Source organism: Triturus cristatus, chromosome 8, assembly GCF_964204655.1.
Source record: "Triturus cristatus chromosome 8, aTriCri1.1, whole genome shotgun sequence".
NCBI classification, from domain to species: Eukaryota; Metazoa; Chordata; class Amphibia; order Caudata; family Salamandridae; genus Triturus; species Triturus cristatus.
The window spans coordinates 1122138265-1122152974 of NC_140591.1; positions in this window are offsets into that span (position 1 = coordinate 1122138265).

Here is a 14710-nt window from a genome sequence, read left to right on the forward strand (position 1 = left end):
CCTGTAGTTCTGAACAGGAGGTCAGTCAGCTGACCCTTGGAGTCACTTCAGCCTGGGAAGAAGGGTGCAGGCCCAGTCTTCCTTCTTATACAGCAGGACAGGCAGGCCTCAAGCAGCATGCCAGTCCTTCTTCTGTAGTACTCACAGGTACAGCAGTGTACTGAAGAGTGGGTCTGGGGGTCACATTTTATACCTGGTGCCCCCTTAGAAGTAGGAGACATTTCTGGAGATTTCCCGAACAAAGGTGTCAGGAATTTCTTGCTAACCTGCCCTGGTCCCAGTCTGTCTGCAAGCATAATAGGTTAGTGTGAAGTCCTTTGTGTGTGAGATGAGGCGGCGTCATTTAAGTGGAAGTGTGACAGGTGACAGCTTTGCCACTCTCATCAAGTCAGGATGGCCCATCCCGACAATATCCAATCGCCCAATAGTGTGGCTGGGAGGAATACACAAAGGGCAATAGCCAACTATACCTAGACAAGTGACCCAGGAAACCAGCTGCAGGCACCAAATGGTTAGGGCAAGAAAATGTCAACTTTCTAAAAGTGGCATTTTCAGAATTGTGACTTAAAATCCAACTTTGTTATTAACCCCTTCGCTGCGGCGCGAATTCCGCCGCAGCGCTGGGGGGTTTGGGGGCTTGACGGCGCCGCTGTGCTCATGACGGAACCACGCCGCCATGAGTCACGGGTGAGCTGTGCTCATGACGGCGTGGTTCCGTCATGACTCCACCCACTGCGCTAATCGCCCGCACAGGCGGGGAATTAGCGCCACGTGGGAGGAGCTGCCGCCAACGGCCGCAGCATGACGGAACCACTCCGTCATGAGCACACGGCGCCCGTGGCTCATGACGGAGTGGTTCCGTCATGAGCGGGGAAGGGGTTAAAGAGGATTTTTAATTCACAATTCCGCAGACACCAAACATGATTTTCTACCTGTCCCCAAACAAAGGTTATCACTAATTAAATGTAATAAGGTAACCCAATGTTATAATGTTGGAGAGGCAAGCCTCACAGTAGCAAAAATAAATTTGGAAGCTTTTCACTACCAGGACATGTAAAACTTAAAAGTACATGTCAAACTTTTTTAATTCAATGCACCCGCCCTGATGGGCTGTTTAGGGACTGCCCTAGGGGTTTCTTATAATTGGAAGTTTAAAACTGAATACAGGCTGCAATTGCATACCTGAGACATGTTTAGAAAGGCTACTTGAGTGGGTGTCACAATAAGTGAAGCAGCCCCATTAGAATCATTTAATTTACAGGCCTTGGGTACATGCAGTACCACTTTACTAGGGACTTTTTAGTAAATTAAAAAGTGCCAATTGTGTGTAAGCCAATTTTACCATGTGGTTAGCAGTGGAAAAGTGCACAGAGTCCTAAAAGCCAACAAAAACAGGTTCAGAAAACAGGATGGGTGAAGGCAAAATTTTTGGGGTGATCCTGCACAGGGGGCCAGGTCCAACAATGTTAAACTGGTAATGGTGTTCATTGGACTCAATAGGTGTTTTATTTAGCCAACACTCTATTTCTGTGTGACTGCATACTCCAAAGTTCAAAGATCTATTTGGAACAATTGTTCCAGGAGCAAACAATTGTTAACTAGAATGTCCGCTATTGTGCCAGCTAGCCTGTGCATTTGTGCATACAGCAAGTGTTTTGCTGTCTTACTTCAACCTAGGTTGAATCTCTGTGCAGAGGATTGTCTTCAGGGGTTTGTGGTAGTCGTTCTCCTAAGAAATGCATTCTTGGTTGGTAGTTTGCTCAGGGGATTATGAGTCTGATGTTACAGCGTATGTGTCAAGTTTCACCTTGCATCGGCAGCACTTGAAGTACAGGTGTGTACCCAAATAAACCTTTTGAACAAACTCTCTTTCTTTGCCAAGCGAAGGAAAGGGAATTACAGTATGTATGTGGTATTTCTATAGTGCACACCTAGCCAAAAGGCAGCAGAGCACTGTACAGAGTTAAAGACAAGCAGCAGACATTCATTCCCCTGTACAATTTAATTGGGATTGGAGTCTGTAACCTGCAGGTGCACCTTCACTGCCCTGCTCAAGTCACTGACCTATTGCAATTTCTTTTTATATTAAACAGAAACCTCATTAGTTTTGAAGGCTCCACAAATGTTTTATAATTCACAGCATATCATTCTTTCTCTCACTGGTACTAACATTCCCAATCCTCTGCCTTCCCAATATCCCTCACTTCCCACCATTATCCCTCCACCCCTGCAGATTGCAACTAGGCCTGGACGAAATATAAATCACACTGGCATAATCTGCATAATTTCCTGGCATTGCACATAATTTTGTTTCCTCAAAATTCTGTCATTATGCCAGACGCCATAATTGGTGATCACTTGTGCAAAAACATATATAATGGGAGCACCATAGCAATACAAAAAGGACGGAAATTCAGGAAGCTCTTGTTCACCGTGATTGTATTTGCCCTTATTTTAGTGCTAAGTGCAAACTTACATACATTTTGAAAGAGAGGACACAATTTGCAGTAAAAAAACACAAAATGCCAGATTTGTGTTTTGTGTAATTGTCCTGAAAGTTTGCATAATTACACTAATTTTACACCACTGCAGCATTTTTGCGTAATGTACAACATCATAATTATCATGAAATATCCGTACTTCTCTTTAAGATAGATCCCTGCCCGCATTGCCATTTCTGATATGAAATGGGAATATCATAATTGGATATTTGCCAAGATTAGCAACCATTGCTCGCTGGCACTCTAGGGGCTAACTAATTGAATGTTCAAATATTTGGTTCTGAAAGATATATAGTACTCTTCTACTAAAGTGTCTTGTACAGTTTGCTGATTTTAATCCTTTGTTGCGGAATTGGATTACCTCTTTTCACCCATCTTGGGTGGTATGGCTTAGCACTATGTGCTTGTGGGAGCTGAACTTCAATAATCATCTGCACCCCAATATTTGATCACCCCAATATTTACCAAAAATAATTTGGCTTTGATGTCTCCAGTGATCTAGCGGTTAGAGACTACAATCTTTATTAGGAAAACACAATTTAGCCGAGTTTTACAATAAATTGTTGAAAGCATAAAGGACTGAGTTCTAGATTAAAAATAGGGAAAAATGTATATTTATTACAGAAAAGTCAAAATACTGTACAGAGACAAATGCATGAATTGTCATGAAAGCCCAATTACAGAATTCAAGATACATGCAGAATCATGAAACTACATTATCCCTAGCTAGGCAAAGTCTAGGCAATAATTCAAAATGTCAAACGCATAAAGAGCACTGACAACAAAAAAGGAGCAAAACAAGTCACCTATGAGAAAATAGTAAAAGAATCCCATGAAAGACAGAAACCTATAGCTTTTATCGCCAAATCACACAGCTATTAATAGATTCTACAAATTCAGCATGGTATGATCAAGGTTAGGGCCGCATTAGCAAATAAGCAACAACTTAATAATTTAAAACTACACGATTATTTAGCACTGACCCATTTCTTAAGGTAAGAAAACTCTTCCACTTGCCTCCTCAGCTACTGTACTCTAGAGATGTACAACACAAATGAAACATTTCTTAAACAATGGCTCATGGAATGTTGCACAACTACCCTAATACTTCCAGTGGAAGTCCTTGAAAATGATTCTTTGAGCACGTGATGGAAGCTCCATTCACAATACACATTTTCTAATAATGTTGCATATCGCTAACAGATTTACGTCATTCACTCGATAATCTAGGAAAACAAGAGGAGAGATGGCTTTGCAGTGGGACACTGATTGGAAGGGGGAATGAATAGGAGCAAGTTAAGAAGAACACCAGAAACTGCATCCTTTTTTAAAATAATGGCGTATTGCATGAAAATGTGGTGTAACTATTCAGGGCTCACACCTCAAAGTGAACTAAGTAACTGGTTTCAGGTGTAACACCATGCATTCTTAAGTTATGACTCTATGTATCATTTAAAACACTAATTATCAAAAATATTTTCCACACAATATTTGCGTATTCGAAAACGCTACAACAGTTCCCCACTTTGATTCTTTTGAATAATCACTAAAACCTCATTAATATCTATAATAATTCATTATTAGACTGCACTTTTGGTAGTCAGGATACCTTGGTAAGGGCCACTCCACCATTCATCCATTCCTCCCTGACGTACATGTTTATGGATAACAATCAAGTCCCCTGCATTTAAATTGTGGCAGGTAGTATCTCTGTAGTCTTCTGTAAGTGCATCCACCTGGCTAGAAACAGATTTTACCACATTAGCCAGACCTATGCAATAATCCAGAATGATATCATCAGGCATTGAAGCTAATGCAGCAGAAGGGACATGTGCAAGCCTCATTGCTCTACTCATGATGATATCAGGTAGTGGTAGGCCTGTCATTTTGTTAGGAATACTTTTCATATTCATCAACAAAAAAGGAAGTACATCAGTCCATTTCAGACCTGTTGAGGCACAGACTTTTGCCAGCTTGTTCTTGAGGGTACTATTTATCCTCTCCACCACACCAAAGGATTGTGGTCGATAACTACAGGAGAATCTTTGCTTGATTTCAAAAGCTGTAACAATTTACCTGTAACACTTCATTCTTTAAGTATGTGCCATGATCAGTCTCAATAGACTTCGGAAGGCCAGATCATGGTATCAACTTCCTCAGCAGAAATTTGGGTACTGCAAGGCTATCTGATCACCTAGTGGGAAATGCCTTGACCCATTTAGAGAACAAACAATCTACTACCAAGATATACTTAAGGCCATTGCAAAGTGGCATCTAAGTAAAGTCTGCTTATAGTCTCATAAATGGGCCTTCTGATTTGCCCATGTGATTCAGAACTGTAACAGTCTTTTTCCCTTTATTATTTAGGTGACAGACTAGACACCTGTCATAAACATATTCAGCAACATGTTGAAATCCTGTATTTTCCCAATACTTCCTAGAAAAGCCTGATAAGACTATCTCTCCCTGCATGAGTTTGATTGTGCAAATATGTACACGTGGTACAACATCGAGCTAGGAAGAATATACCTCGGATCTTTATTTACATACAAATGCAGAACATTATTTCTGTTATCCAATCTTACTCATTTTAATTTTTTATCATCTGGAGCATCTTCCTGCACATACCTCTATTCAGTCAAAGAAGTCTGCAATTAATCTATAAAATAACAGTTTACATTGTTTGAACTCTGTGTGACATCATAATTTGCTAAATTGTCATCTTCGTTTTCCTGAATGATGGTCCTTTTCTGCAAGGCACCATAACTCGCTATTTGGTCAGCATACTTGTTTCCTAATGTGACCAAATCTTTGCCAGCCTTATGGGCCTGACACTTTACAACTGCCACTTCTTTTGGTTTCTGAAATCCATCCAACAAATTCAATATGTATATACTGCCCTTTATAGGAGCACCTGAAGAAGTCATAAACCCTCTTTGTGACCAGAGCTGACCATTGTCATGCACAACACCAAATCCATTCTGCCTATCTGTATAGAGAGCAATTGCAAGATTGCACCAGCAAAAAACGTTTTTGCTGGTGTAATCCTGCGATTGATTGTTGGACGGTACACAAGACATGAATTCTGGGGACTCATTTCAGGTGAAACTTCCATGCATCAATAGTATTATTAACTCCTTAAAATCGGCATATTCAAATACGCGATGTGAGCCTCTGTTTGGGCAACTTACACATTGATAGCGATCACTTTCCTGACTGGATAGGGCACATGAAGGTGCCACATTTGTTATACCCTGAAGAAGTCCCAATGCTTTGGGATGAAATGCATTGGCTGTGGCTGTTGCTTTGCACTACTTATGGAACAATAAATTAAAGAATATTTCTCTTGCATGAGACTAAACAATTTGTGATGCTTTTGTCTTGTATGATGCAATTAATGGGTTATTTTTGTTGAGACAAATCTACTGTCTTCTTTTGGTATTGAGAATGTCATAAAAGTTCTGATTGTTACTGCTTTGATACTAAACTTTTTTGGTTTGAGGTATGCATCTTCCACCAATAATCTATGATAGATCTATTTTTCTTCTCTTTCTCCCCTTATCTGTCGCCATGCAAATCCATTTATGAGTGCTTCAAACTGTGTAGTTCTGGTCATTGGACTCATATCGTACTTGGTCTGTCTGAAGAAATATATTTTCTCAAAATTAAAGGCACCCTCCATAGGAATTTCTCATCATATGCTGTATATTTGTTCCATTTGTTATCAATCACACATCTAATACTAAACTTCTTTCATCATTTTAAATGCTGGTGTGCCTTCCTTTGGCATTCTTGGACCCTCTCCAGGCTTATCCTCTTTCTTAGTTTTAAGTTTTGAATATTCCACCCTTGATTGAAACAGCCTGCAAAATCAAAACAACCCCCCAAAAAACTAACTTAGTGATCAAAATCCATTTGCAGCAATGTCAGCATATCACAGTGCAGCTAAACCGACAAACAACTAATCAGAACACAGCTAGTGGTGACTTCACACCAATCTCAGCACGGCTCCCTGGCTGAGCAGTCAATCATAGCACAGTTTCTGAGTGAACAGGGAAACAATTACAGAACCACAATAAACAGTTAGTAAATAGTAAACTCCTTGTCTGTTTACCATAGAAAGGAAAATAAATCAGTGAATCTCAAACAGCCTATATAGTTTTCACTGGCCAAACATCTGACCAGCAGAGTTCGGATTAAGTTAATGTACTACAACCCGTGCACTCAGGGCAAGCACAGTAAACCAAATTATTCTATCAAATCTGGAAAAGGAAAATTTGTTAAATACAGGTCCCTATCAATGTGTAAGCGGCGCCTCACTCTACACACCACAATACAGGTAAGGTAACTGTATGAAATGGGGTTACTGGTCGAGGGGGATGAATCCCTACTCAAGAGGCAACCAATATCCTTGTGAGGATGAAGTCACAAGCAAACCCTAAATTAACCTGTGCTCAACCTTCTGGTAGCTTGTCACAGAGCAGTCAGGTTCAACTCAGAGGCAATGTGTTTGTGCAACACTTAACAGTAATAAAGTGTAAAAACAACACAAGAAGGATCTCACTCCAAATTAGAATAATAGAGTAATATTTAATAAATAAAACAAGGACTAAAAATGACAAAAATCTAATTATTAAAACCAGAGACATGCAATTTTAAATATTTAAGTGAAAATAGCACCAAAAAGCTCAAGCGCCAACTGTGGATATCAGGTCGCACCAAACGGGGACAAAGTAATATGTTCTGACCGCCCGCGATGGAGCACGGGCCGGCTTCAGGGACCCAGTTAGGCCCGCTGATCAAGATTACCTTAAATTCAAGTTGAGAAGGTAAGCTTGTGATGCGAAGTCATGCTTCAAGGTTGTGTCGTGTACCGGCTGATTGCAGGGAGACTGCGGGGCTTGTGATGCGAAGTCCTGAGTCGTGGCTGCCGTACACAAGAGGTTTGTGATATGAGGGTCTGCTTCAGGGATGCGTCACACAGCGGCGGTTCTGATGAGGCTGCGGGCTGCGAGGTTACTGTGTGAGTCTTTGTGCTGGAAGTATCCTTGCAGCAGAGGTGATGCACAGCAAAGGAAAGGTGTTGGTTCTGATGGTTCCACACATGGGCTGGCATAGCACCTTTAGGCCCATTTCCAAGGGTCCAGGACTGGGGTGGCACCACATGGCAGGGTAGGACTCACAGTTGCAGAGTCCAGGCGCTGCTTAGAAGAGACTAGCCCTTGGAGTCACTCTGGTGGTCCTGGGTACAGGTTGTAGGTCCAGTCCTTCTTACTCTGGCAACAGGGCAGCAGGTCAGCCCATAAGATGGGGGTCCAGCACAGTGGCAGTCCTTTCAGCAGCACAGCAGTCCTTCCTGGCAGAGTCTTCCACAGGTCCAGCAGTGTACTGAAGAGTTGGTGTCTGAGGTCCAATATGTATACCTGGTGCCTCCTTTGAAGTGGGAAAAGCCCCTAGAGGTTTTCCTTTGACGTGCACAGGTATCCTGCCTCCCCTGCCTTGGCTGTAGACTAACTACAGGGGATATGCAGCCCTTTGCGTGAAATGAGGACACAGCATATTCAGGTGTAAGTGGGGCTGTGCCTAACTCTGCCCTTCCATCCTGCTAGTGATGGCCCATCTAGGCACACCTAAGCTCTCTATTGTGTGTGACTGTCTGGGAGCAATACCCAAAGACTAACTGCCAGCTACACCCAGTCATGTGATCCAGAGACAGGCTGCAGGCACTAAATGGCTAAGGCAGGAAAATGTCAACTTTCTAAAAGTGACATTTTCAAAATTGCAACCACAAATACGACTTCATTATGAGAGAGGATTTTTAATTGCAGTTCCAAAGTCACCAAACATGAACTGTTTATCTGTTCCCATTTGGAAGGTACAGCTTATTAAATGTAAGAAGGTAGCTCCAATGTTATCCTATGGGAGCGGTAGACCTTGCAATAGTGAAAAACAAATGTAAGAGTTTTCCAATGTCAGGACATGTAAAACTTAAACATACATGTTCTACTTTTCAAGTACATTGCACCTTGCACTGTGGGCTGTTTAGGGCCTACTGTAGATGTTTCTGATAAGTATTAAAAGGGAAGGTTTGAGCCTAGCAAAAGGTTTATTTTGCCGGGTCCACATGGCAGTTTAAAACTGCATATACAGGCTGCAACTGCAGGCCTGAGACATGTTCAACGGGCCACTTAAGTGGGTGGCACAATAAGTGCTGCAGGCCCACTAGTAGTATTTAATTTACAGGCACTGGGTACTTTTAGCAGCATTTTACTAGGGTCTTCTAACATAAACTAAATATGCCAACTTGGGACAAGACATGTTATAAGGAGTGAGCACACACAATTTAGCACTGCTTAGCAGTGGTAACGTACACAGAGTCCTAAGGCCAACAAAAACCAGATCAGAAAAATATGGAGGAGTAAGGCAAAAAGTTTGGAGGAAGACAGGTCTAACAATAACTATATCTCAAGGTCTTGGATTTTCAATGAAATTTGATAACCAACTTAATTTCCTTATATAAACTATATAACCTCAAATCGCTTCATAAATACAAAAAATACAACATCACATAATCAAACAACTCACCACAAAAACAGAACTCCATCATCAGAAAACATTAATAGATTCAGCAAATTCAGCATGGTATGATTATGGTTAGGTTAACACAGGCAAATCAGAAACTACAACGTAATATTTATAAATTACAAAATTACTTAGCACTTATCCATTTCTTAAGGAAAAAGCTTCCTCAGAAACTGTACTCTGGAGACGTACAACGCAAATTAAACATTTCTTATATACTGATTGGAAGGGGGAATGAACAGAAGCAAGTTTACCAGGATACCAGAAACTGCATCCATTTTAAAAATGATGGCGTATTACATGAAAATGTGGCATAACTATTCACAGCATTATTCACACTTATAAGTGACCTAGGTAACTCGTTTCATTACTTCTTCGGTTATGACTCTATGCATCATTTAAAACAATAATTATCAAAAATAATTTTCACACAACATTTGCACATTTGCGTAATTCAAGAAATGCTACAACATGCTAAATCAGTTTTTTCCCAATGCAGAGGCATATAAGCTCAAAATGCATTGGTAGTGTTTTAGAATACTGTGCCAGAACAAGATACTTTACTTGCCTTATCCACAATAATCCAACATTTCATTCCAACACTACGGGCCCCATTTACAAGGAATGATGCATCGCTGCGCTAAGGCAGCGTTGAGTCAAAATAACTTGCGCTGCGGTAAGACAGTTTATGATGCCATGGATGTGACCGCTCAGCCCTCCACAGGGCTTGGTCGCCCCACTCACTGCTGCCGCTCCTGCCTGCCTTTGCCGCCTCCTGCCTGCAGATTCCTTCGCTCGCTGCCCGCTGCTCCTGGGAATTTCCCGCTGCTCCTGGGAATTTCCCGCTGCCCGCTGCTTCTTGGAATTTCCTGCCGCTGCCTCCCTGCGGCCCCGCCCCCCTGTGATTCCATTCGCCACCCCGCTCCCGCCACCCAGCTGCTCCTCCCTCCTGGCTCCTTACTTAAGGGGACCACAGAGTGTGACCGCTCAGCCCTCCACAGGGCTTGGTCGCCCCACTCACTGCTGCCGCTCCTGCCTGCCTTTGCCGCCTCCTGCCTGCAGATTCCTTCGCTTGCTGCCCGCTGCTCCTGGGAATTTCCCGCTGCTCCTGGGAATTTCCCGCTGCCCACTGCTCCTTGGAATTTCCCGCCGCTGCCTCCCTGCGGCCCCGCCCCCTGTGATTCCATTCGCCGCCCCGCTCCCGCCACCCAGCTGCTCCTCCTCCCCGGCTCCTTACTTATGACACCCCAGAGCGACCGCGCAGCGGACGCGCGCAGCGGGAGTGCCGATTGAGCGCAGAAGGTGCGCCAAAGGTAAGCCCGTCTGCGCCCGTCCGCGCCTGGACCGCGCCCAGCGCCAGACCCCCTGGTCCTCGCCCTCGCCAGCACACCCTGCACATCTACGACGCCAAAACCCTCCACGCACTCGACGCCGGCCGAAACACCGCCTGCTACCGAGCCACCCCGAGACGCACCCACGGACCCTTCACCTGCCTGACCTGCCGCTTCACCGGCCTCCGACCCAACACCGCACCTGCTAAACCGAGCCCCAGCAACAAACACCTGATGTGCATCCTGTTCAACACCCGCTCCGTTCACAGGCATGCTGTCGAACTCTGGAACCTCCTCGACTCGACAGCACCAGACATCGCCTTCCTGACGGAAACCTGGATGAAAGCCTTCTCAGCGCCCGACGTCGCCATCGCCGTCCCAGAAGGCTACAAAATCACCAGGAAGGACCACGTCAACCAGACAGGAGGAGGCATCGCCATCGTCCACAAGAACACCATCCGCATCACGACCAACTCCGATGACACCTTCACCTCCGCCGAACACCTCCACTTCCAGATACACACCGACCCCAAGACCACGCTCAGAGGCACCCTCGTCTACAGACCACCGGGACCACGCACACAGTTCAGCGAAGACATCACAGACTTCGTCAGCCCGCACGCCATCAATTCCACCGACTACATCCTCCTGGGGGACCTCAACTTCCACCTGGAGGACAACAAGGACCGCAACACCACTGCTCTGCTGGACAACCTGGCCAACCTCGGACTCAAGCAACTGGTAACCACCCCCACCCACTACGCCGGCCACATGCTTGACCCAGTCTTCTCATCCAGCAAATACGTCACCTTCAGCCACTCCACCAATCTCCAGTGGACTGACCACAGCTGCGTCCACTTCAGCTTCAGTAAAACGACGACCCACCACCACCCTCAACAAGCCCCCCGCAGGAGCTGGAACAAGATCACCGGCGACCAGCTCACCACCTTCCTCAGCCAGAACCCTCCCAAAAGCTCAACGGACCCCAACGAAGCCGCCAACAACCTCACACAGTGGATCACCAACTGCGCAGGTGCCCTCGCACTACTGAAGAAGAACCCCCCCAGCAGACGCGGCAGCAAGAAAGCCTCCTGGTTCACCGACAAGCTCATCACCTCCAAGAAGAACTGCCGCTCCCTGGAGAACACCTGGTGCACCAACCAGACCACAGACAACATGACGGCCCTCAAACACGCCACCCGCAAACACCACCAACTGATCCGCGCCACAAAGAAGACAGCCTTCAAGGAACGACTGGACAACAACACCCACAACAGCAAGGAACTCTTCAGCATCGTCAAAGAGCTCTCCAACCCCGACGCCGGAAACAATGACTTCACTCCCTCGCAAGACCTCTGCGACTCCCTCGCAGCCTTCTTCCCAGCGGCGGTTTTCTGTAACGGGCGGGCGGGCGGCGCCCTCCCTTTCGTGATCGCTGTCCGCCCGTCGCCTCGCTCGGCAGCTGCGCTGCATTTCAATTTCAAATCACAAGCGGAACGGTGCGCACGCGCCCAGCCTACCTGCCAGTGCCAGCACAGTCAATTACAGCGAAGTCCTGCTGCTGCCTGCTTGCGACGCTCGGAGTCAGACTCCAGCGTCATTGCATCACGCAGGCCAGGCAGCAGGGCAGGCACAGAATTCATGCAGTGTGTGGGGCAAGTTTGTGACACATGCGCTCTGCGCATGTGTCACAAAAAGAAACTTTCGATCTACCGGGCGGACATAATGTCAGCCCGGTAGTTATATTGACAGCCCAGTTAGGGCCCGCGGCCCCTCCCACTTATGACGCCAGTAAGGTGTCAATTCCAGAGCAGCCTCGGGCGGGTACTGTATAAGCCCGAGGCTGTATTAGTCACCACGTTGCCCTGCCTCACCCCTCCCTTTCACCAGTCGTCACTGGATGGGGTGGGGTCAAGCATAACTGATCCCACCCATCTCTATGACGAGTTGGGAAAGGTAGGGTTTTTTTTATTTTTCGTTATTACAATAATGATTTCCAGCATTATTGTAATAACTTAATATAAAGTGATTAAAAAAATAATAAACTCACACACATTTCCTTGTGTCACAGAGTCATGAGACTTAACTCATGACCCTGTGAGGTGGAGTCACATGATACATGCTGCTTTCACTTTCAGTTCCACTGAACCAGCAGCAGCTCTGATTTGAAGGTGGCAGGAGCAGGTCCAGAGACGCACAAAGCACACAGCAACCAGCATCGAGGCCATCAACTAGCTGACTAAGACAGAAGCAGCTGCCTGATAAGGTAAGTGTGAAATAATAATTTTGTACTTTTAATTTTTTGTGCAATGTTTGCATTGTTTAAATATGCTGCTTTATATAATTATTTTAGCATATTGCCCAGTTGGTTGACCAGGTCTAGTATAATGCTCATGAGTGCATTAAAAAAATATAGCAAGGGTTAAATTTGATATTAACCCTTGCAAGTTTTTTAAATGCACTCTATGGGGCAGATTTATGAGGGACTTGTGCCCCTTTTACGCCGCTGCAGCGGCGGCGTAAACCCTGCGCCACGTTGCGCCACATTTACATCGTGACGCATCTATGGAGATGCATCACGGTGTAAAGCCCTGCGCCACGTGAAACCTGCGTCAGGTTTCACGTGGGCGTTTCGACTCAGGGGGGGGCGTTCCGTCGCAGGAACGCCCCTGAAAAGTGACTCAGCGAAATCTATAAGATTTCACTGAGTCACTTTCCCAACGCTGATGCGTCAAAACCCTGCACCTGCTTGAAGCAGGCGTAAGGCTTGACGCACCATGTTAGGGATAGGGTAGGTTGGAACAGTGCTGGAGTTGCGACGCAACTTCATCACTGCGCCAACCTTACGCTGGCAGATGCGTCACGTATCTGCTTGCCCTTGCGCCACGATGCACCGCATTGTAAATGCGGCGCATCTGCGGTGGCGCATGGGCAAACTTGCGTGACGCATCTTCCCTGGCGCATCCATGCTGATTTGCAGGGATGCGCCAGGGAACATAAATCTGCCCCTATGTCTGATGCAAAGCGGATCATGTAATATGCAGGTGACAATATTTTTACTTTATGTTGCCAGATAAGTGGGTCACTGCTTTTAACACAGAGATAGTTGTTATCGACAGTTCATAAATCGTAATCCTTCTAATATAGCACAGTGAGCTATAAACAACATGCAACTCTTACACCTTGTGTCCCTCACTCACTTATGTAACACAACCTGTACATTCATTTACACACTCATTTTCATAAAGCGCAACTCCTTACCCATAAGTGTTTCAAGCAGTTTGGGGGTGAGGGGAGCGGGTGAGAGGAGCTGCGGTTCAGTCGAAGAGCCAGGTCTTGAGGTCCTTCCTGAATTGGTCCTTCCTGAATTGCGGACGTAATGGTGATTGCCGGAAGTGGACAGGCAGGGAGTTCCAGGAGTTAGGAGAAGGATCTTTCTCCAGCAGTGGTCTTGCTGATACGTGGTATGGTGGCCTGGCCCAGTTGGATGGAGTGGAGATGTCTGGTGTATGTGTAGAAGGAGAAGTGGTTGTTGAGGTATCAATCCATCATGTGTTTGTTAAACGCGACTACTCACCAGTAAGGGTCTCAAGGAGGAGGGGATGTGCAGGTTCCAGTCCATCAAGGAGGGGGTCTGTCGAAAAGCCAAGATTTTTAGGTTTCGCGTGAAGATGGGAGTGATAGTGTCTAAGGTGGAGCGGTAAGGCATTCCAGGCTCTGGCCGCGAGGAAGAAGAAGGAGCGGCTTCCCGATCTGGTTTTTCTGGCACGGGGGACAATGGCGTAGGAGAGCTGGGCTGATCGTAGGGCACTTTTGGGTGAGTGGAATTTGAGTCGGCTGTTTAGGTATGCTGGTCCGGTGTTGTGGCGGGCTTTATGTGCGTAGGTGAGAATCTTGAAGGTGATTCTAGCCTCGATGGGGAGACAGTGGAGTGTGAGCAGGTGCTGGGAGATATGGCAGTGTCTTGGCAGGTTGAGGACCAATCTTGCGGCGGCATTCTAGATGTTTTATAGTTTGCGGGAAAGGTTTTTGTTTATTCCGGCGTAGAGTGCGTTGCCGTAGTAGTATCTGCTGGTGATGAGGGCGTGAGTGACGGTATTTCTGTGCTTGAGGGGGATCTATTTGAAGGTCTTAGATAGGAGGCAGAGGGTGTGAAAGGAGAATGCAACGGAGTTGACCTGGCGGTCCATTTTGAGCTCGGAGTCCAGGATGATCCCAAGGTTGCGTGCGTGGTCCATGGGTGGGTGGGCTTCCGAGGGCGGGAGCCACTAGGTGTCGTTCCAGGCGTCGGGGTGT